The sequence below is a fragment of the Poecilia mexicana genome, unplaced genomic scaffold (assembly GCF_051168715.1).
Source record: "Poecilia mexicana isolate PSO_F unplaced genomic scaffold, ASM5116871v1 scaffold_10, whole genome shotgun sequence".
Classification (NCBI taxonomy): Eukaryota; Metazoa; Chordata; class Actinopteri; order Cyprinodontiformes; family Poeciliidae; genus Poecilia; species Poecilia mexicana.
The window spans coordinates 23,226,174-23,249,149 of record NW_028263379.1 but is presented as its reverse complement, the minus strand read 5'-3'; the positions used below and the strand labels follow the sequence as shown (position 1 = coordinate 23,249,149).

General features: G+C 40.8%; 1 pseudogene; it reads left to right on the top strand.

Moving 5' to 3' along the window:
• Positions 1–4,741: 4,741 nt before the first annotated feature.
• LOC148157113 (neuroligin-3 pseudogene) lies at positions 4,742–9,468 on the top strand (annotated as a pseudogene).
• Positions 9,469–22,976: the final 13,508 nt, after the last annotated feature.

Genomic DNA, 22,976 nt, shown 5'->3' with positions numbered 1-22,976 from the left:
TGAGTGAAAGAATTGCTAAAATGCTTATTTTAAGAAAGTTTGATATAAATGTACAGGCTGTCAATTAACCTGAGTGAAAGAATTGCTAAAATGCTTATTTTAAGAAAGTTTGATATAAATGTACAGCCTTGCTTCGCAAGGCTGTACATTAACAAGAGTGAAAGAATTGCTAAAATGCTTATTTTAACAAAGTTTGATGTCAATGTACAGCGCAAGGCTGTCCACTAACCTGAGAGGAAAACATTGCTAAAATGCTTATTTTAAGAAAGTTTGATATAAACGTACAGCCTTGCTTCGCAAGGCTGTACAGTTAGAACAAAAACTGTTTGAAGCATATGAGAGGGCTGTTTGTCGTCTGATGCAGTTCACTATCCTGAGAAAAAAAACATAAAATAAGATTTATATTATTTTATTGCACTCACTTTTGTGAGTGCAATTTTCAGAGTTTTATTTTGAAACTTTCAGTAAACTTAATTTTCATAACCACACTAATCCAATGTGTAACAGTGGTTTGGTTAATCTAGCTGTATAATGCCCAAAACAGGAAGTAGTTCTAACTGCCAGCTGAGGCCTCCTCTGTAATAATTGAGTGTTCCACCATGTTGTAGTTCTGACCTTCTGCTCTGCCCTCTGTATTAAAGTGTTCCGCCATTCTTAGGACTACAGAGTCTTTGTAGTCCAAACCCCAGCAGTTCTCCCTCTCTGCATTCTGTTGCTATAGTGATGAAAGTGCCCTGTGTGTGTCAGACTTATCTATCTTTATGAGACACCCAGTCAGTTTTAATGAAAAAAGCAGTCCGAACAACTGCTTCCCGTTCAGGATCCGTAAGGCCGATCCAAAAACCGTTTGAAGCAAATGAGAGGGCTATTTGTCGTCTCATTTAGTACCGCGATTCATATCTGTAGCTCATTCACAGTAATTGCAGTGTTGAGAGGAAAATGTTGTGCGCTGAGCTCAGAGATTTTTCAGAAATGTATGTAAAACACTGGGGAGGAGCGTCAGTTATCCTGTCCCAAAACTTTGCTCTGAAGCACCTAGACCGAAAACCGTAAGCCCTAGGGAAATTTTGAAAACATTTTACCGGAGCAGGCATTCGTATCAATGTCATGACCGACTTTCATACCAATAGAGCAATTTTTGCACCCATGAGAGCGATTTCAAAATTATTTTGGGGTCAAAATTCCACCCTGTTTCTCACTCTAAAAAAGCGGCAGTTGGTGTCAGTTACACTCTGCGTTTCGGCAGTTGGAAATTTCGCTCGTTTTTCGCTTTTTACGTCGCCATCGTAACTCCGATCCCCAATAAAAATAATAGCTCCCTTCTCGGCATCGAGCCGCACGATTTGATACCACTTTTGTGGGTGGGCACGCAGCGGTACGAGCCGCATTAACGGTAATGGAAGAAAAATAAAGATATATATAAATAAAGAGACATTCTATTAGGTGAAGAACAATAGGTGCCTGCCATGCAATGCATGGAGGCAGTGACTGACCTGCTTCGCAGGTCAGTCACTGCTCTCCTTATGCATTGCTAATGGCATGCCCCAATAACAACAACAGCAACACAAAATGTTTCCATGTTTTGCATCTTATCAAAATCAGTGCCGCCGAGTTAATGTGTGTGTCTTGTTTTATATAAAGAAGCTATACGCCGCTCCGGATTCACAGACCTTGAGTGCAGTGAAAATAGATTCTCGTCTTCAGCCTCAGGGCACCTAAACGTGTCTTTTCAGATTTGGTGATGGCTAGGTCTATGATCATTGAAGCGCTTCAAATTACATCAGGATGAAAAGGGGAAGGAGGTACATGGGAAATGAAAAAAGAAAGAAAATGATATTCATTCTTCCCCCTTATCTACCTTTTACATCAGTGCTTGCAGATAGGGCTTAGAATAGGTAATGAGCTCAAGTCCCATCCGCCACGTCCTCTGTAGGTAAAGCCAAGAGTCGTGTCTGTCATCCATGAGGTGTGGCATCTTATAGAAAAGCGGTTTAATCCTTACACTACAAAACGTTTTTTTTTTTTTTTTCTCATATCAGCTTGGAGAGCTGCAATTCATCAGCAGCTGGTGTGTAAAACTGAAACCCGACGTCCTGAGTTCAAGTTCTGGACTTTTGAAGAGGTCAATATATCATTGCGTGGCGAGACAACGGCGCAAACACACACCGGCAGGCGCACGCATTGAAAAACGGCCCCGTCAATCACAGATGCAAACACATGGTGGGACTTACACAGACATGGCAGGCCAAGGTCGGACAGGGGTCAGCAGGTCAGCAATGTTTGAAGGGAAAGCGGGGTTTGAGGTTTAGCAGCACCCATCGCCATATGAACACATGACAGGAAGTCTAAGAGGCTATTAAATCGCTTGCTTTTATGGGTGTAATAATCCCTGTCCTCTGCCAGAGAGTCCAGCTGAGCATCCAGATTAGGCGGGAGGTCTAACCAGAAGCATGCTGTCAGCTAATGCCAGGAAGCTCTCAAAGCCCAACAGGACCGCAGACATCGCTTCATGTCGCAGTCAAAGCAATTGTTTTCTCCGGAGCTTAACACCATGTGCACTGACGTTTTTGTTTTTTTTGTTTGTTTGTTTGTTTTTTTTTTAAGAGTTTTATCTCATGTTTACTGTTGGGTTTGGAAGCTAAGAGATGTGACGACCGCATGGTCCTGGTGAAGCGATTCGTGCTGATGAGATGAATGAACCAAACCCGGTGTGATTCAGGACGTTTTTACCATTTTGAGATATTTTCAAATCACTTTTTATGCCTGTGGTTCAAAATAAGAGCCCGGATTTGTAATTCTCTTCTCTTATTAAATCTAGAAATTTAGCCTTTTGACAAAACGGTTAGTATTTGATTTAATTTTTTTTCGTATTTATTATTAATTGCACCTGCCTCTATAGATTTTTTGTCATCATTTATTGCATCTGTTTTAGATGAAACCACATTACTGAAAAAGTGACCACAAAAAAGGCTAGTGCTCTGCATTATATAACAGGTATGATATAAAGTGTTGCGTCCTTACATGCTAATTAAAAACTTAGTTGGCACTTTTGTACACACTATTTCCCTAATCACATTAAATTAATTTGGCTGTGAATTTAAAAAATAAAATAAAAAAATCTCTAAAAAAAAAAAACTCATGGGACTAGAAGAAGAATCTGTGACGTAAACCTCATCAGTGAAAGCATCTGCTAACATCTGCCTTGTGTCAAGATGTCACAATGCATCCCACAGCAGGCGATACCCAAGTCAGCTCAGAGATAAATTGAAGACTTGCACAATATTAGGCTGTCGGTTACCTCGTTATGGTGGAACAGAGTCTATGAGAAGCTGCAGACGTTTTCATGCCATGGAACCTTTTCACGTTTTGTGACTTTACAACTAAGGATTTCATAGAGATTTAAGGTGATAAACCAACACGCTTTAACATTTTTACAAATCTAAATCTGGAAAATGTTCTGTTTGTCTGTGCAAAGAATTGACTCCTGAGTCACTTCTTTGCACCTTTTACTGCAAATACAATTGCAGGTTTTTTTTTTTTTTTTTTTTAAATATGTCTAAGTTACATATTGCTTACTGATAACTAACTGTAAACTAACCGGGCCATTTTAACACATAAATATGCTTTAACCCAAAACTATTCCATTGGAAGTATGTTTAGGTTTTCCTGGTGGAAGGTGAATATCCACTCCAGTGTAAAGACTCTGGCAGTCTTTCTACCAGTGTTGCTCTATATTTAGCTCCATCCATCTTCCCAAAACCTCTCACCATATTTCATGACTTTCTCCTGCCCATGATTCTCAGTGGGGATGACGTGTTTTACAATGATTTGCTGTGTTAGTTTCCACCATACACAGAGTTTTGCATGTAGGCAGAAACAGGATTTGCTCCAAGTTGGCCATAACATCTTCTTCCACGTGTTCGTTGTGTCCCCTGCATGGTCTGTGGCAAACTGCAAACTAGATTTCTTATGACTTTGTTTTAAGACGTGACTTTTGCCTCAGCTTCTCTTTTCCATTTTGCAAACTGTAAACTGATTGACTCGTAGTTGTCCTAACAAAAGATTCTCCCACATAAGCTGTGGATGTTTGCAGCTCCTCCAGTGTCACCATAAGTCATTTGGCTGCTTCTCTGATCAGCTTGCCTGGCCTACTAGTTCAGATAAACGGCCGTGTTTTGGGAGGTTTGCAGTTCTCCCTTTCTTTCTAACCAACTGCGATGTGGTTGCACTGGATGTGAGGTGTCAGAATAAAGAGAGTTCACTGTAAATGCAATCCACACTTTGATTTTTATTTGTTAAAAATTCTAAATCATGTATCGTTTACTTGCAAATTGCATTTATTCACAGCTATGTGTTGGTCTATCAAAAATAATAAAAATAAAAACATACATTTATTGCTATAAAGTGACAAAATTCTGTTGAGGGGTTTTTGTATATAATCATCTCTTCTCTCTCTCTCTCTCTCTCTGTATTAAGGAACTTCAGACCTAATGTTTGTGTAAAATGCGAACAAATCTGACTACATCGCTGTAAGCCCACATCCAGACAGAGCCGGGTAACCGCAGCGGTCTCAAAGCAGTCAGTCGTAAAGCCCAAAATTCAGACAGGACCTCAAACCCCCCACATTGAGCAGCAATTGGAGAAAGCATTTAAAGGAATGTACCCTGTTTACTATTGACATTGCAACAATTACCCAAGCATATGTGTGTGTAATTAGATAAGGCAGCCAGTTGTTCTCTAATGCGGCAAATCAAATTAACTAAAGATGCCACATTGATTTCTTTGTGTTGCCTAAATTATTCATCTTCACTTGCAGTGAACCAGTCAGCCAGCCACCAGAGAGCTTTTTTAACTCCACTGCACCACTAGACGCTCGCTGCCCGCATTCAATGATTGTATTGCGAAATCTCTCCAAGTACCTTTTGCAAGAAATTTTCATATTTTATTTAACAAACCAGCTAATTTAACTCTCTGGGCGAAAACGGGTTTGCCACGTTATGGAAAGTACATAAAATCCCATCAATGGCGGCAGCTCTGACCTCCATTACCGCTGTCGTATTTGTGTGCGAGTAGGAGGGGGAGGGAAGCGACGCTGATGTAAGAATTCATGAGGCGCTCAGGCTGCAGACAACCTCATCTCAAGCTGCTCCATTGACATCCTGTTCCCTGGCATGTTGCGCTTAGGGAGATCAATATGACCTTACCTCCACCGCACGCTCCTTTGAAACTTAATTACTGATATTCAGCTACAAAGTCATCATAGTCTGGCTGTCAATATTCATTGGGGATCATTACGGTCCTAATAAAAGAGGTTATTTACGGGCTGCTCTGCTGACACCAGCCCAGGTCCAGGAATCCAGCTCCAGCCATCTCAATTTGCTTTGCCTCTCTCTCTCTTTCTCTCTCTCTCCCTCTCCCAGAAGCACTGACCTGAAAAATAAAAATTGACAGCAGGGAAACAAACAGGAGGAGGAGAGGACGGAGGGTGAATTCTTCGGGCTTGTCTTTTAATTCTCTTAGCTGTGTTTGGAGGTTTTTCCAACCTGATCCACATAAAAAAAAAAGAGGAACAAAGTAACCATATCCCAAAATCCCTAACTAAATTTTAACTTTGGTTACCATCAACGTTGCACTCCAACCCACTAAGGAATATTTCATAACATTTAAAAAAAAAAAAAAAAAAGGGGAGCAGATTCTTGCTTTTCATTCCTCAAGCAGCCAGGAATTGTGTTTTTCAAGGCCATTCAGCTATGATTCACGCTCCTCCACGGAAAGCAATTTAATCCACAGCAAAAGCAATATACAGCAGCGCCGAGGTCCCAATCCTGACATTGTACGCCAACAAAGAGCTGTGTGATTGTTGGAGTTTGCTATATGTTAATTCAGTCGATAAATCAATAGCTTCACTGTAATTGAAGTAGTTTGCCGTTTGACGCAACATGTTGAAAAGTGAGAGGCGGAACAGTGAACCCTGTGGATCAAATGAAGTACTGCATCCTCCTCTAGAACTATCCACACACACACACACACACACGCACACAAGCATGACTGCACACTTCCCTTTAGTGTCTTGATTAATATGGTCTACCTTACATCAGTGCACTGGATGCCAGTATACACTGCAATGCCTTCCGTGAGCAATTAGCAGAGAGGCTCCACCAGCATTGGATTATCCACAACAAAATGCCTCCTGACGCGCGCCCTAAAGCCTGCTGACTTATTCATATGCATTTACTTTTAAAAGCCTCTGGCCTGCTTTTAAAGGCTGGGCTGCCTCAGAATTGAAATAAGATCAACATCTGGGAGGAAAAAGAGATGGGAGATGAGACATGCAGGCATAATAGGTCTGCAAAGAGGTAGCTGAAAGGAAAGGGAGAGAGGAGGGGAGAAGGTTTGGAGATGATATTGGTGTCAGTTCCTCCTGCAGCAAAAACACCTGGACGAGATTTTAACTGCATTTGGTTAGAAAGCGGGGTTTTCGCTTTTTGGTTTAGAAGGTTCTCCACTTGTTGCCACAATTATGGCAGATTTGTCAAAATATAGGCTCTGACTCACAGTGATACGTTTTAAGAATGATTGTTTGCATTTCGTCCCTCTAGCCCTGAATATCATTACGAATTAAATCCACTGTCAGAATCTCATTTTTCTGTGTGCTTCATCTCTTTCTTGTCTCCAGGGACCCCAACAAACCAGTTCCCCAAGACACCAAGTTCATCCACACCAAGGCTAACCGCTTCGAAGAGGTGGCCTGGTCCAAGTACAATCCCCAGGACCAGCTCTATCTGCACATCGGCCTGAAGCCGCGCGTGCGTGACCACTACCGGGCCACCAAAGTGGCCTTCTGGAAACACTTAGTGCCCCATCTCTACAACCTCCATGAACTGTTCCACTACACCTCTACCACCACCAAAGTGCCACCGCCGGAGACCACACCGAAAAGCGTGTCCACCAAGAGGCCCAACGGGAAGAACTGGCCCTTCAATACCAAGCGCCCCCCCATGTCGCCCGCCTACAACAGCGAGGATAAGGACTCTTGGAGCGAGGACGAGGAGACGGGACCTCTTGTGGTTGACAACCCGAGGGACTACTCCACGGAGCTCAGCGTCACCATCGCGGTGGGAGCCTCGCTGCTGTTCCTCAACGTCCTGGCTTTCGCGGCCCTCTATTACCGCAAGGACAAGCGGCGGCAGGACTCCGGCCACGGGCAGCCCAGCCCGCAGCGCCAGACCACCGCCAACGACATCGGTCACCACGCGCCCGAGGAGGAGATCATGTCCTTGCAGATGAACCAGACGCACCACGAGTGCGAGGCGGGGAACAGCAACGAAGGGGCGCTGCGCCTGGCCTCGTTGCCCGACTACACGCTCACGCTGCGCCGCTCCCCAGACGACATCCCGCTCATGACGCCCAACACCATCACCATGATTCCCAACTCCCTGGTGGGCATGCCCAACCTCCACCCGTACAACACCTTCACAACTGGCTTCAACTCCACCGGCCTGCCGCACTCCCACTCTACCACCCGCGTATAGCTTTAAGGAGGAGGCCAGGCGGGGGGCGGCCGGCGCAGGCGGGAGAGAAGGAAGTGGTGGCGGGTTGGCGGAGGAGGAGCAGGAGGATGAACGAACTGAGGAGAGGATTGTGTTTTATAAATATCACAGGCAGGGGAAGGGCTGCGTGGGGGCGGGGAAGGGCAGGAGTGGGATTAAAACGTGCAGAGATTTAACTAGACTTTTACTATGACGAGAGCAGCCGAGAGCTCTCTGTGGATGTCAAGTTGTGCAGAGCTGCCAAAATCAAACTGCTTTCCTTCTCCAGAAAGAGGAGGAGATGGTCTTTCTGCAGTGTTCTTTTTTTTTTCTAAAATTAATCATTTTAAAAGCCTTTTTAAGCAGACTGAGGAGATATCAACACTTTTTTTCTTGAATTCAGAAGAACAAACGAAAAAAAATCAAAGAGAAGTGCTTTTTATTTCCCCATCCCTTCCTCCTGCGGGAGACATCTAGAATGACGGCCTCCGCATCAATATTTGCGAATATTTTTAATTGCTTCTTTGTTTTCTTTTTACGTTTCAATGCCTTACTGAGCTCTTTCTTTCTGTCATTATTTCTCCTCCCTGAGACAATTCAGCGCGGAGTCGTGTTACAAAAGCAAGATAAGACTCAGAGATGAGAGACTCTGAATCCGGGATGGGAATCTAGAGGATATGCAGATGTAGAGATTTTAAAACCCATTTTGGGCGACTCTTTTTTTTTTTTCTTTTTTTTTCCATTGTTGTTGTGGTTATTTTTTTGTTTACTTCTCTGGTGCATACCAACACAACAGCCACACAGACAGTGTTATCCTTTTTTTTTTTTTTTAAACTAGAAATGATTTGTGTGAGACTGTTTCTTGCCAAGACATGAGAAGGCGGAGATGAATACTACGTTACTGTGATTGTTTTAAAGAAGAAAAAAAAAGTGCATCTTTTACAGCCAATTTTATCTGTTGAGCTATCTAATTTTATGGTCACAAGGTGGTGCACGTGCAAATGCTGCTGTGTGTGGTGTGTGTTTGAAATGCATGTGAAAAGGATTTTGTATTTGCAGCGTGTAAGAGTGATCATCAGGTTGTGATAAAGAAAGAGAAACGATGTTGTAACTTGCAAATGCAAGAGTTCTTAGGGGGTGTGTGTGTGTTTGTATACGTGCGTGTATGTGAGAGAGAGAGAGACAGAGTGTGTGTTCGTGCACCAGTTTTATTTTACCGTTCTGTTTGTTTTGCATCTTACTGTAGGTGTGGGGAGGGAGCGGGGGGATTTTGGGAAGTGTAGGAAACGAGTACTTTCTCACGTTGCCGATTTTGGTTCAACACCAGTAGAGTTTTCTGCTGCATCTCTGGGTGTCTGTCTTCGCAACATAGCACTTTTGTTGTTTTAAAAGTTCTATATGTCTAATTTTTTTGCTTAATGAATACAAAATAAATATATTATTTTATGTCTAAGAGAGAAAAAAAAATTGCTAAAGAATCAACTGAACTAACAGACATGATTCCATCGACTTTGTAAGAGTTCCTCTTCAGCGGCAGACAGAGGCCTGTTTGCACTGACTAAACCTGCATCAGTGCACACTTGTATTTCTTTGAATATATATATAAATATGGGCATACATACATATATGTATAGGGCTTCTATGGAGATATCGCCTCCCCCCTCTTCCCCGTTTACGAAACGACTAAAATGACAGTTCAGACGGAAACGGCCCGGCGTAAAGAACTCCCATGTAAAGTTGTTGCCATTTGAAACATGCCACGCCCAAAAACATTCAAGGTGTCTTTGTAAGAGCTCTATATGTATATTTATGTATAAAATATTTAATATTTATTTATGTATACCAGATGCATACATGCTGATTGTGCCATGTGCCAAATTAAACTGTAAAAAAATGAAGAATATAAAGTTTCACTAAACTTTTTCCTTTCTTGATCATACTTCCTTTCTTTTTGTGACTTATTATTTCCCATTTTTAATGAGTTAAGGAGCGATCCTTGTGGCAAACTGCAAGGCTTCTCCCCCCACCCCCTGAAAGGACTTCCTTTTTGCCTCCCTTCTTCCTCTCTGCTGCTCCTTCTCCCCCTCTCTCCCTTTTTCTTGCTGAAGCCTTGGCAACTAAAAACACAGGCTAACAGCTTGGGGCCTATCTGTGTGCATGACTCCAGATTTTTACTGTAATTCACGCAAAGTAGTGCTGCAGCAGAGGGAGATTGTGAAAAGATTGCCTTGATGCGCTCACACGGCATCCTATTATATGTTAATCTGGTGGGGAAAACTGGAGTTATTGATTCTACGAACAAAACTGACAATTTTCATTTGGTGTCGCCGTGCAGCCCCGATTCTCTACGAAGTGCGCTAATGCTACCCGACCAGTAATGCTAGATCAACTTTGGAGTTTTGGTACCGTGGAACTCAACATATTTATGAAGTAGGCCATTACGGCTCCCCTTGGTATTTAATGATTGGGAACGCAGCAGAGCGAGAAGTGCAGTCTGGTCAGCTCATCAGTGATGTTGCCGGTAGCAGAGAGGAAGAAAGAAAAGCGGGGGGGTCTATTTGAGGAAAATCGTTTGGATATTGATATGAGTCATCGCAGTTTTGCTCGTTTTGCCTTATATGAAGTTCACTTCCTGATTTTTGCGCCGTCGTACAAAGCGAGAAAATCTACTTTTATGTACAGGATCATTTACGAAAATCTCCATGAAGTATACAAGCAATCTAATTACAACAATCCTGCCATAGATTTCAACCCAAACAGTTTAAATAAAATAAAGACTTTTCAATACCTCAGCATTCAACAATGTTGTGTTTTATTGAAATGCAGCACATATACATTTATTACGAATGATTTAGTCGCACGTGCCAACTTGGCAGCTTTCATCTGCCAAGGTACCCAACCCAGAAATTCACGTGTAGAAAAAAAATATAAGTTGATAAGACAAAGAGAAAAAGGAAAGAAGACGGCAAGGGCATCTTGAACATATGGCCACTGTAAATGGATTAGTGTGACACTATGCTTGCTTCCATCAGAAAATATATTCATCTTTTAAATAGGTCACATCATTGCCAAAACCTGTAGAGGGCATTGCAGGTCACCCTACATTTATAGACTAACTGCCTGTTTTTATACGCACATTTATGGTCTCAGGCTCTTAAAATTTATTACAGGCACGACAAATTAAAGATGCAAGAATCTTTTTTCAACAACACACAGTTTATATCTTTAGATTATTGTTTGGAAATATTATGATGGATCAGTTTTTCATTTCGTTTTCTTTTTTTTTTTTTTTGATGAAATGATCCAGGAAAGAAACTCATTAAAGCACCAGTTTCTCCAGTTCCATCAAACACTTCAGTACATTTCAGGTTTTATTAACTTTAGCTTTTAACTGGTGTTCCATGAAAAGGTGGCCATAAACAAAGCACCAAATATATGCTGCTTTTTAGCGCCGTGCTTTAAGGATTTGTGAATCGCTAACAAGCTGCCATTTATAATCCCAGTCATTACTGATTGATTATGTGATAGGTGCAGACAATCTGCTGATGAGACTGACTAACTCTGGGTGAAAGCTCCAGAAATCTTTGCAGTCAGGGCACCGTGCATCGTGCCTCCTGTCAGCTTTTATTTCCGTGCTCATTTTTATGAATGAACATTTTACGACACGGAATGTGGAATAAAGTGGAGTAGGTTGACTTCCACTGATTCGAGCACACACAGGCATCACCTTGCAAAATGTTCATACCACTTTACCACTGAATTACTGCTACCGATTATAAATTAGATTGAACATGTTAACATGCTTTGATCTTAACAATGTTGCTCTGACTTTCTGTTTAGGACCATGGTCCCGTTTTCCACTAAATTTGAGCAGCGTCTCTGTCCCAATGGGGGAAAAAAGCACCAGCAGAGCTTGCCGGTGTTAAGTACCATGTTACAGCTCTAGAAAAAAAAAAAAAAAGAGCCCAATGCACTGAAAACCCGACGGTTATTCCACCAAATATTGATTTCTGAACTCTTCCTGTGTTAAAACATTAGCATTGTTGTTTCTAAATGAATGTGAACTTGTTTTCTTTGCGTTTTTTGAGGTCTGAAAGCACTGCATCTTTTTTTTGTTATTTTGATCATTTCTCAGTTTTTCCAAATAAATACCAAGTTTTTGCTTGGAATTTCAGACATGTCAGCAGCTCATAGAATAAAAAAACAATATTCATTTTATTCAAACATATCTATAAAAAGTAAAATGAAAGAAACTGATTATTTTAAGTGATAAATTTTTTCCAGATGCTGTATGTGCAAAATCTTCTGCTTTTGTTTACTATGTATCCTAAGAGGCTAATAGAGCAAATTGCTTTTTTTTTTTTATCGTTCATATCCCATTTTATTTTTGACCAAGTGAAAACATATGCCACATTTTGTAGATTTTGATTCTCAAGCAATTTTGAAAATTCTGTTTTCGGTTCCCTTACTGTTAACTTTCTGCTAGCATAGCATATCATGTGAAATCTCAATGAAATTATTGATTTTTGAGAGTAAGTTATGATAAAATGTGGAACAAAACAGTGAATGCGGTTAAAATTGGGCAGTGGATGTTAGAGAGAATTTTCAAAAAAAAAAAAAAAAACAAGGTTGCCATGATATTTCCAATTTAGCTTTAAAGCAGGGCAAATGTAACAGAGTGCTGGCAGGGGTACACACGATGGCATCTGGGGAAAAGTTTTGGATACATTTCCCTAAGAAGAGCCTCGTTATTACACAAAACCACTGGGGGAAAACGCTACGAAAACTCCAGCGAGACGAGACGAGGTCCCACTCGTCCTTTACCGACACCGGGACGTTGAAGTAAATCAGCCCAAACGTCAGGTGACACGACCCACCGACAGGGGTGGAAAACGAGCAGGACTCATTTCAGAGCAGTCGAGATCTGTTTGCGGTTCATTGAGTTGTGCGTCCACGAAGTGACATCATTCACGGATGAGCTCGGAATACCCCGACGGGGTTTGTGACTGCCCCGACAGCGGCGAAGACAAACGCCTTCCAGGAAATGGATGTGCCAAATTACACGGTGGCACCCGCTGGGAGAAGAGCTGCAGGTGTGGCTGCGGGTTTCTTGCTGCGTGTATGTGTGAAGTTATCGAGAATTTTATTGTCACTGCAGAGAACGTGTTGTTAAGTATATTTCCTCTCACCTTTTCTCTCCCTTGCCTCCATCGCTTTCCTTTTGTGTCTCATTCGCCTTCGTTTTCTGTTTTTTCTTATTTAAATCTTCCCTGTAGAAAATTCAGCTTGTTTTTTTTTTTTTTTTATTTCCAGATCTGTTTCTGTCTCAGTTAAACAGGAGCATGTGCCTTTAATTTAAACTTTCTTAGTTCCCTAAATGCAAACTTCTCTCTAATTTGGTTTCATTATCTTGAGTTAACATGTCTCTGTGGACTAAGAGGTTAATAAACAGCCATCATTAAAAAGCAAGTCACTAAACGATAGCTTGTTCGTTTAAAGTGTAGTTCCCTGCCCAGTGAGAAATAGCACTAATTTGAACTTTGGAGCTATAGGTAGACCTCATTTAGGCATTGCTCTAATGCACTTATAGAAAAGTAAAATATGAGTTGTCCAGCAAGAACTGAGAACACAAAGACAGGACACACATTGCTTGTTATCCTGTCAGATAGGAAATCACAGGACTGGTGATGAAAGAGTTGTGAATCTGAGACAGACTGGGGCTGATTTCTTGTTTTTATCCATATTTACTCAGTCACAGCTAACACAAGTGTGCATTTAGACTTATAATAAACATCTAAAACCAGTTCTAGGCCTGTAATTCTTCCAAACCTTTGGCAGAAAACGCCAAAGGAATGGCGAGAATATGGTGATGGCAACACCGTGCTGGACGAAGCTGGACTTTCTGTTGGTCAACCGTAAAAACATCCCCACAAAACTCATTGAGGTTATAAAGTGACAAAATGTGAAATGGTTCAAGCGTATTAATAGTTGTGTGAGGTTAATAGCATATTCCACTTTTTATTCAAATGCAAGCATTTTACCAAACATTTTTGGACGTCGCTGCAATCTGCGTACATATGGAGGAAATAAACATAACCTTCAGGTCAACGAGTTTAGCATCTGGATTCTTTCAGGGCTGTTGCAAAACAAACACACCTTCATTTTTCCTTGTCCTGCTGAAACGAATAAGGTCTTCCCTGAAAAACACTTAATCTGGATGGCAGCATATGCTGCTCTAAAACCTGAATATATCATTTAGGATTAATTGTGCCTCCACAGATGCGCAAGCTTCTCGTTCTGCGTTCACTAAGGCACCCTGTGCCATCGCCAATGCCGGCTTTTGAACTGTCATAAGTGAGCTTTCGTCGCGAGAAGGCCTTAAAACATACAGAACTGCAGAGTTCTGTATGTTTTTCATGCAGTCCTGTTATTTAGTGCAAATTTTCACCACTATCCTCAGAAACAATCTGCTGTAGATGCTTGAATGAAAGTGAATAAGTGCGTACCCCTTTTCCCAGAGCTAGGCCTAAACACCTGCTTTCCTGAAAGTGTTTCTAAATGATGAAATGTTGGTTTCAGAGTATTTGAAATTAATAAGTTAAATCCTTGTAGGGGCTAGTGTAATTTTATGTGTGCTATTGTTTTTATTACATCAACAATTTCCCACATTTTAAATGGAAATTCTGTGTTTTTTTTTTGTTGTTTTTTTTTACTACCTGAAACTACTTTTCTTAAGGCCAAATGCAATGAAATCCCATTGCGATTAAACTGACTTTTAAAAAAAGACACCAGTGAAGTGCAATTGGTGATATATATATTTTTTAATGGGTCACATCTGTCCTATCACAGAGGCTCTCTAAAAGATTTAGCTTTTCGCAGGTTTTTGGACACTGGAGTACATTAGAATTTGCCGGAAGGGTTAAATCTTTGTATTTCCTTGTGGTCTTTAAACAGATAAAATATAGATACTCCATGAAAGTAAAGCAAAAAAACCTTTCATGACTTGGTGTTTAAATGCAGCTTTGGGTGCAACAAACTGAGGCGGCATTGCAAAAATGGAAAAAGGACCAAATGTATTGTGCAGTTGAGCAGTAAAAAGAGGCCAGTTTGGCTTTTACAGAAGTCCAATAAACAGGAGTAGTCACCATAGTTCATCTCATACAAGCATTCCCACCTGCCCTGGGCCTAACGCTGCTTGTCGACTACATAATGATCTGCCCTCTATAAGATAGATGGCCTCAAGATTCCACTGAGGCTGCTGAGACTAAAGCCTGCATGCTGCCGGTGCGTTAGGGTAGTAAAGACAGCAGGCAACAAAACGTGTTTTATCTCCGGTCTCGCACGTGGAATAAGCGGGCAGCATGAAATGCAGCTTGATGGCCGATTTTTCTTACCGTCTGTTCCAATTCTGGGAGCAGGATGGGGAAAAGACATTTCATAGTCAAAATCTCCAGGATGAAATTCCGTTTTTCGTTCACAGCGACACGTGGTCTGACCGTGGGTATTTCTTTTTGCAAAGTCGCTCCATCACTATCTTTCAGTTGCATCAGCTGGAGTTCACCATCAGATGGCAGTCCACTAATGCCTCTCTCAGATGTGTGTGGCCGACGACGTAGGAGGGTTGCGTCAGTGGACCTTTGGTGTCAGAACCTGGTAGCGCATGCGGCTCCTTTAGAGACCACAGAGGATGTCAAAAAAAATTGTTTTTTTGTTTGTTTTTTATCTTTAAGATTGCATTACAAATACTTTCAGTGACACCAATATGGTCTGGTGTGCTAATCCAAGCTACCAGGCATTTCACACATCTTTCAGATCAAATACGTCAAGGATTTAACTTAAATATCGGAGCTTCGTTTATTTAAAAAAAAAAAAGGTACTTTTTTTCTCATAAAGAATGGAAAACGGCCTTTGAAGTTAAGCCTCTTTTACCCTCAGAGGCAATAAGCCAACGTTTTTCCAGTGAAGATCTAAATGTTAACCCTGCTTAGCTAATTTTAAACATTCTAAGTTGCGTGATATATTTATGGTACATTCTCTTTCCCAGAGCCAGATACGGCTCGGTTTATAACAGGCAGTTGGCCTAATATAAATGCAAAAAGTTTTTAATATCTGAGCCATTCCTTCTCTTTAGAAGACTGCATGTGTTGGCTGCACATATTTTCAGATCATTAAGCTAACTTTCAAATCAGACAATGAGAGCTAAAGTCAACACAAAATGCAGTTTCCTGTTGCCATTCTCAAGAAAGCTATCCAAACCAACATTAACAAGCTAAACGTAACATGTGACGGGGAACAGGGTCTAATATTATGTGCAGAATTGTTTCAATTCAGGAGGGTTTTTGAACAGCATGCTATAGCATCTCAATTATTTGAGTCTGGGCTTTAACTAGGCCACAGCAAAACCTTCTGGATTTTTTTTTTTTTTTTTTGCTGTAGCCCAAATGTCCTTATATAAGGTCACCAAATGAAAGCCAGGTGTTCTCTTTTAACACTTTTTTTGTGGGTTAAAGTAGCTAGAATTCACTTTTGCAAAAATAAAAACAAGTGATCCAGGTCCTGACTCGGCGAAAAAAAACAAACAAAAAAAACAGGCCCAAACATCACATTACATTACAAAGAATCCAGAATGGGACGTGCATAAATTAATCCATATAGAAAAGAAAGCTTTAACATATTAAAACACATTAATCACAGCGACGACACAACGGCTGTTTCCAACCTCTCTCCCGTGATTCTTACATGCTCCGAGCATTTTCACAGCTGTAAAGATGCCCCGAGACCCCCCTGTGTGACTGACAGCTTCCCAGCTTGCTTCTTTTCAACACTTTCTGTCTCTGGCCCTCTGGGTAGCTCGTGGCATTTGCTAAAACTATGCTCACTGTCACTTCCATTCACATATCCACGTCTCAGAGCCTTTAACCCGCCTTTCTGTTTCTTCATTTGATGTATAAATTAGGGATAACGCCTTATGCTTTTCCCCCATTTTCAAAATAAACAAATAAAACTGCTATGTTGAAGTTCGTAGGCATATTTTTCTCTTCTTTGCTTCAGTTTTAGTTATGACTTCCAAGTAAACTGAGCTGAAAGAGGAAGGACGAAGCGGAGTCGAGTAATACCCCAGTCAGAAATGATGTAATGGCTCATTTAAAGTCCAGAAGACTGGATGACTCACATTCCTTGGGAATGAAGTCCTTTGAAAATAATTGTGCTGGTTTCCTCTTGCGTACAATAGGACAGCGGCCAGAGAAAATAACAGGAAATTACTTGACTATATGTTGGGATTTGGATTTACGTAAGCGAAGCAAGAAAAATCCAAACAAACGATAAAAATGTGTTCCTCTGAAACAGGGAGTTCCTCTGAAACAGGGAGTTCCTCCTGCGCTAACGGCCACTGGGGACATTTCTTGAACAGAAATTGATATATATAGAGACTTTTAGTAGAGAGAAAGGCTTGTTTTTGTTGACAAAATTACGTTTTGTCATTGTTACAGAAACTCTCTAGGCGAAATCAAAGACTTAAACTTACTCGTAATAGCAGCAGAGACGTTTCTGGCCATGAAAAATAATATTCAAAGGTTGATTTAGGTGTTTGTGAAAAACTCAACTTTTTACCTTTATTTCACCAGAAAAATCCCACTGAGATTAAAAATGTCTTACAAGAGAATCCTGGTTTATGACATTGTGCCTTACCGCTAGAAAGGTGCGATGCTTATTGTGCCTGAAATCCTCAAAGTAGAACAGTTTTTCTGTATCAATGCTTTTACTCACAGCTGTTCTTTTGCCGTGTTTAGGAGTGTTTCATTCAGCTGCCGAAAGTTGTTGTGAAAGCACAGCTCTCATTTCAGGACGACTCTGCGATGAAAAATGTATGGAAGCAGCTCATAACGAATAAAGAAGTGTGGACTCGAATGACCATGTTTTCAGATACCTACAGTATATCTTGCTGCGTCGTCTTCCACAACTACCAAGAATGATCACCAAACATACGGTCATGATGGGTCCTTGACTTTTATTTTTGTTTTTTTCTGCTTGCAAAATTCATGCTTTTTTTTTTATCCTGCTGTTACTTTATGCTGCTACAGTTATGTAAGGACATTATTGTGTGACTACTTTTCTATCATATCTTATGGCAGTGCAGTTATTGCCACAAATTAAATGTTGATTAAACGCCTCATACAACTTCGTATTAGCTTTGTATGACTAGCCCTGTGCTTAAGGAAACTGCACACAAAGCTGTAATTTACAATAGTGTAACCAACATGCCGTATGTCTGATGTTGGCTCAGTGTCTGTTGTGAAATGCACTTCAATGAAAAGGGATATAGAACAAATGACAAATAATTCCATCACAAGGTTTCATTTTCTCCGGAAATTCAGCGTCCTCATTCTGGCAATCGCCCAGACAAGAAGGGGCGGTGTATGTTGCAAATGAAGTATCATTATTGTTTCTAGCAGAATTTTTGTTTTTCGTTCACATTTTAGATCTTGGTTTCACTTCAAAACAAAATAAGCACAATTACAGACATAAATTATGCCTGTTTTCCTTGTTCTGTTTGTGGTTTCTTGTTTTCTTCTTCCAGCCAAGTAAAAACCCAAGTTAGTAAAAATAATTGGGAAAGAGTAAAAATCCTCTCTCTGCAGCAAAGATTTTTTTTTTTAACAGATGATTGGTAGTTGGATCCTGAGCAACTCCCTGTGACAAAGTGAGCTGGATACTGATTGCCCAAATTTCACCCAATCAGCTTGAAGCCATACAGAGAAAGCAAATTAACAACTGTGTTATTATAATTATTGTTTGTTTTTTTTGAAGGTAAGATAGCACAGGTGTAACATTTAGTCTGTAATAGTATTGTTCTTCCTTGCTGTTTACACACTAGTGCCATAACTCTGTCTGACATATGAATATATTCATGAAAGATTCAGAGACTAAAGTTAGATGTCTGAGAGATTAAGGACAAACTGTGAGATTGTTTTTCACGGCCAAAAAAGTAGTTGTCCTACCACAGATTACAACAACATTAATCGCTTTAAAAGGGTTTCACGGTGTTTGAGGGTTATCTGAACATTTTCCAAGACTTTTCTCTTCTCTCTGCATACAAAACAATGTACAGTTGTGGGGGGGAAACGTAAAGGAGGCCTTGAGCAAACAGCTTGTTTGTTTTTCCTTTAGCCCGAAACCGGTAGCCTGTGCAATTTGCAAAATTGCGCCTTTAAATGTTTCAAATTGATTACTGAAGTAGTTTGTTCCTCATTTAGTCTGATTCTAAACATAGGCATGGCTGTTTTTTTTTTTTTTTGTTTTTTTTCCAGCGTGTTAAAAATAATAGTGAATACATCAGCAAAATTACACGGCTGGATTCGAGTCGTGAGGGAAAATTCGTGCTATAAGTGGGAAGCGTTCGCAGCGCCCTTTAGTGTGTGTTCCCTTGACAACTGCAGGAAACATCTGCACACGGATGTCACATGCAAAAACAAATCAACACTGCGACAGGCGCTACAAATGTGAGTAGTTTCATAATTTTCTGCCCTGAAAAATGAAAAAAGATGTAAAGATACTCCTACGCAAGAGCTCTGGAATACTGTATGGCATATATGGAGCTGTCGATTTATACTTTATTACACAGTATACCTAACTGTGTGTAATGGTAGAATGTAAATAACTTGTACTTTTACAGTTTAAGACACTTTAACTCAGTTATGTGTTAGATTATTATTGAGAAATATGTTGCATAGTAAGTGGATGGTTTCGGTGGATTTGTTTTTTTTTTTTAATGCACACTAAAGAGTGAGTTTGCTTCTACTTAAGGAAAATGTATCATTTTAACCGTTCAGTAGTTTGCACAAGCCAGCTAGCTATCTTCAGCATTTAATCTTTGACAAAAAAAAATAGTCCTGAAATTAATAAAAACAGGCAAAATCTTAATTTAAACTCTTTGACGATCTAAAAACCAGTGTCAGTCTCAAATATCACTGTTGGAGGAAATCATCCCTCATCAACATGCTGCCATCACCGTGTTTTACTGTAAGAATAAAGTGGCTGGTCATCTCTCTGTCAGTTCAGAGTTGTGCCATTTTCTGTCAGTAGATTGAGCAAAGCTTCCACGTAATGTGCTGAACTGAATCCGTAACCCAAAGTTGTTGTTGTCAAACCGACATTCCTGAATCCAGTCGGACACATCCGTATTTCACCAAGGGCTAAATGAAGTAGTTCTTTCCATGTTGCAGCTTTTACTTTGTTTTATTGTTGCAAAACATGCAACTGACACTGGTCCTTAAATACTTGTTTCTTTTTTTTTTTTTTTTTTGTCTGTAAAAATGTCCTCCCTCTAATTCTGACATTGGTTTCATTTATCTTTTTATAGTTCCCCCGCTAGGACCCAAACATTTCCTTGTAACTATGTTATGCGCAGTAGTAAACAGTTCACCCTGCTCTTTCTTCTTCCTGGGAGCTCGCATGGAATAACAAAGTGGTGATCTCAGTCCTTGATTCAGACGCAGTTATGTAACAACTAGTCTGAGTCCGACCATTCATTTCGTGTGTGTCGGCTTGTCTTGGCAGCATGTGTGTGTGTGCGTGTGTGTGTGTGTGTGTGTGTGTGTGTGCTGGGCGATTTAGCAAACTAATTCCTCGGGAGTGCGTTGTTAGCCTGGACCAGTTGTGAAACTCACAGGGGAGAGGCGTTGCTCGACTCTCTCATCAAGCAGATGACAGAAGGCTACGTGCTCCGCATGCTGCTCTCATCTCGCCCATGATAGCTTCGCCGCACAGGCCATATCGCCGCTTCATTTACTCATTGTCTGATAATAACAAGTGTCTCCTTTTTGCCATACTCAATTACATCTTCATTATCCTCCTATTTAGATTAAAATAAACCCGCGTTGCATTTGGAGATCCTAAAAGTCCGCGTGACATTTATTACCAGGCTATCTGAGCCTATAGGTGAGGGGCTATAGAGAGGGCGCAATATTTATTATGTCTTCATCTCTCAGGACCATTTACCGTCTCATCATAGCAACAATTCGTTTTAATTCACCAGCTAGAGGACTCTGAACATTCATTACTCAGTCTGTCTGCCGTCTGAACAATGACGGGCTGACACACTGACCTCTCACTTTGGCGCGCTGTCAATCAAACACCCGTTTCATAGTAATGAGCGGATAAACAATGGGGAGGTGTTCCCCCAAGACAAACTGATATATTACATCTGATCTCATGAAAGAGCAATCTAATAAAAAAAAAAAAATCATGCAACATAATTAGCCGCTTGTTACTTTCCAAGTACGATGAAACGGCAGTGGATTAGCGCTGCAGCAGCGTCCCAGCTGGACCAAGCAGAGAGCTCCTCTGGTCTGTTTGTGCGCCACACGGGTTTCCACGTTTTGTCGTGTTAAAAACAACCAACTTTAATATGTTTTCGTGGGGTTGGTGCACACCTGTGAAGAATATAGAAAGAGCCAAATGATTTTCAACCATTTCTGCAAATGAACATGCAACAACAACAACAAAAAAAATGTTGGATGCAATGTCTCCAATGGTAATGCTTTTGGGCCAATTTAGATTGGATGGAGAGAATATATGAAAATAAATGTTCAAATCTTTACAGATGTTTCTTTGGGTCTGGGATTTTACAGAGCAATTCAAACAGATTCATTTGCTTTGTTCTAAATCACTCTCTTGTACATTTTTATTTAGTTCTTGCCAGAAGGTGAACCTTCACGCCCCACTCTTCTTGTTTATCCTGCTTGTGTCAGCTGACCTGCTTTCCTGACTCTTTTTATGGAAAACATTACTACAACATGCCACTGAATGCAGTTAGATGTAAAACACATAAAGCAGAAGTGCAGATATAATTACACTACAAACTTTAACATGAAACTATAAAACGACATAGGACAGTAAACTGAAAGCAGAAGTATCGTATATGTTCAAAAAGGAAGTGCTTGTTTTAAACTGTTAATCGTCAAAAGGTTCGCAGAGTAGCTAGAATCTGTGCTTGAGTAAAAGTAGCACTGGTTCAACATATTTTTTTTTTTACTCAGAAGGAAATAAAAAGTAATCATCCAAAAAACGACTCTGCTGTGAGTCTCTTGCTTAGTTCACTGATTAGTCCTCTCCTTGCCTGGCCTCCCAGTTTGGACGATTAACCATGTTGTTGTAGCAGTGGTGGTTTTTGATATGGGCCACGTGAACGGTTGCCCAGGGATGTGGTAAAAGAGAGATGGGGTTGGGCAACGATAATAGATCATTGTCGTCAGTGTAGCTTTCAAAGCGTAGGTTTAATAATCTGTTACCTTTGACCTGTCCGCTGTGTTCCTTGGTCTTCACGATGCTGTTTTTGACGCCAATTTTCACTAATAAACCTGTGAGGCCTCCTCAGAATAGGTTTGTACATCCATTCATTTTCTTCCACCCTTGTCCCTAGTGGGGTTGGGAGGGTTGCTGGTGCCTATCTCCAGTGAACGTTTTGGGCGAGAGGCGGGGTTTACCCTGGGCAGGTCACCAGTAGGTTTATACAGAGATTAAATTATGCACAAGCTGCCTTAATATTCTGTTTAGAGGACTTCTTAAGACGTGTGGCTGTACAGTAATGAATCTAATAAATGAGGCTGAATACAACTACAAACCTCACCATCAGAGCCAAATATCATGTTCCTTCTACTTCACACTTGTGTTCGTGTTGGTCTACCACATGAAATCTAGTGAAGTGTAAACACAAACAGAGTTGGTGATTGTACCACAAGTGTGAAAAAGTTCACGGGTATGAATGCTTTCGCTAGGCCTCAACATTCAGAGCTACATCTAAAAGATGAAGAAAAGTGGAAAGTGGCAAATGTCTTTTTGTTTCACCTGTACTCCGCCGACACATTTCCTGCATCGTCGCAGTTCCTCCGCGTGAGTCTGAAAACAGGATGTGCTACTCTTTTGTCAGGGAAGTTCTATCATGCCAACTTTGTTACAATCCTGAGCAGCTGTGGCCTCAATCAGTCACTCTCCTTTTTTACAATAACTGGAACAGACAACAAAGTGGAGGCAGGTTACTCCACGCTGCCTCTGTGCCCCCTTTTGTCGGAAAAACTCTCATTTTCCCTTTTGCTGTCTTTCTGTTCCCATTCTTCTCTTTTGCCTTTACAGGAACATCATATCATCTTTTTCTTTTTTTTTCTTTTTTTTTGCTCTACTGCAGCTATGTGTCCCTGTGCTCGTCGGGGTCAGTGGGGCTAAAAAGAGGACTGGATTTCAAAACTGAATCTGAGGAACCAATTGTTCTTTAATAAGACATGAAGACATGGGACGCCTTTGTACCCCGACATTCAGTCATAAAGTCGGTATACATATCCAGTCTGTCCACTGTACTGTGTCTCCAGCTGTGCTTAAGATCATGTCAGTTTAGATGTGTGGGGATTTAGTGTTTTATAAAAGCATTCATATCCCTTAATTTCATTTCTC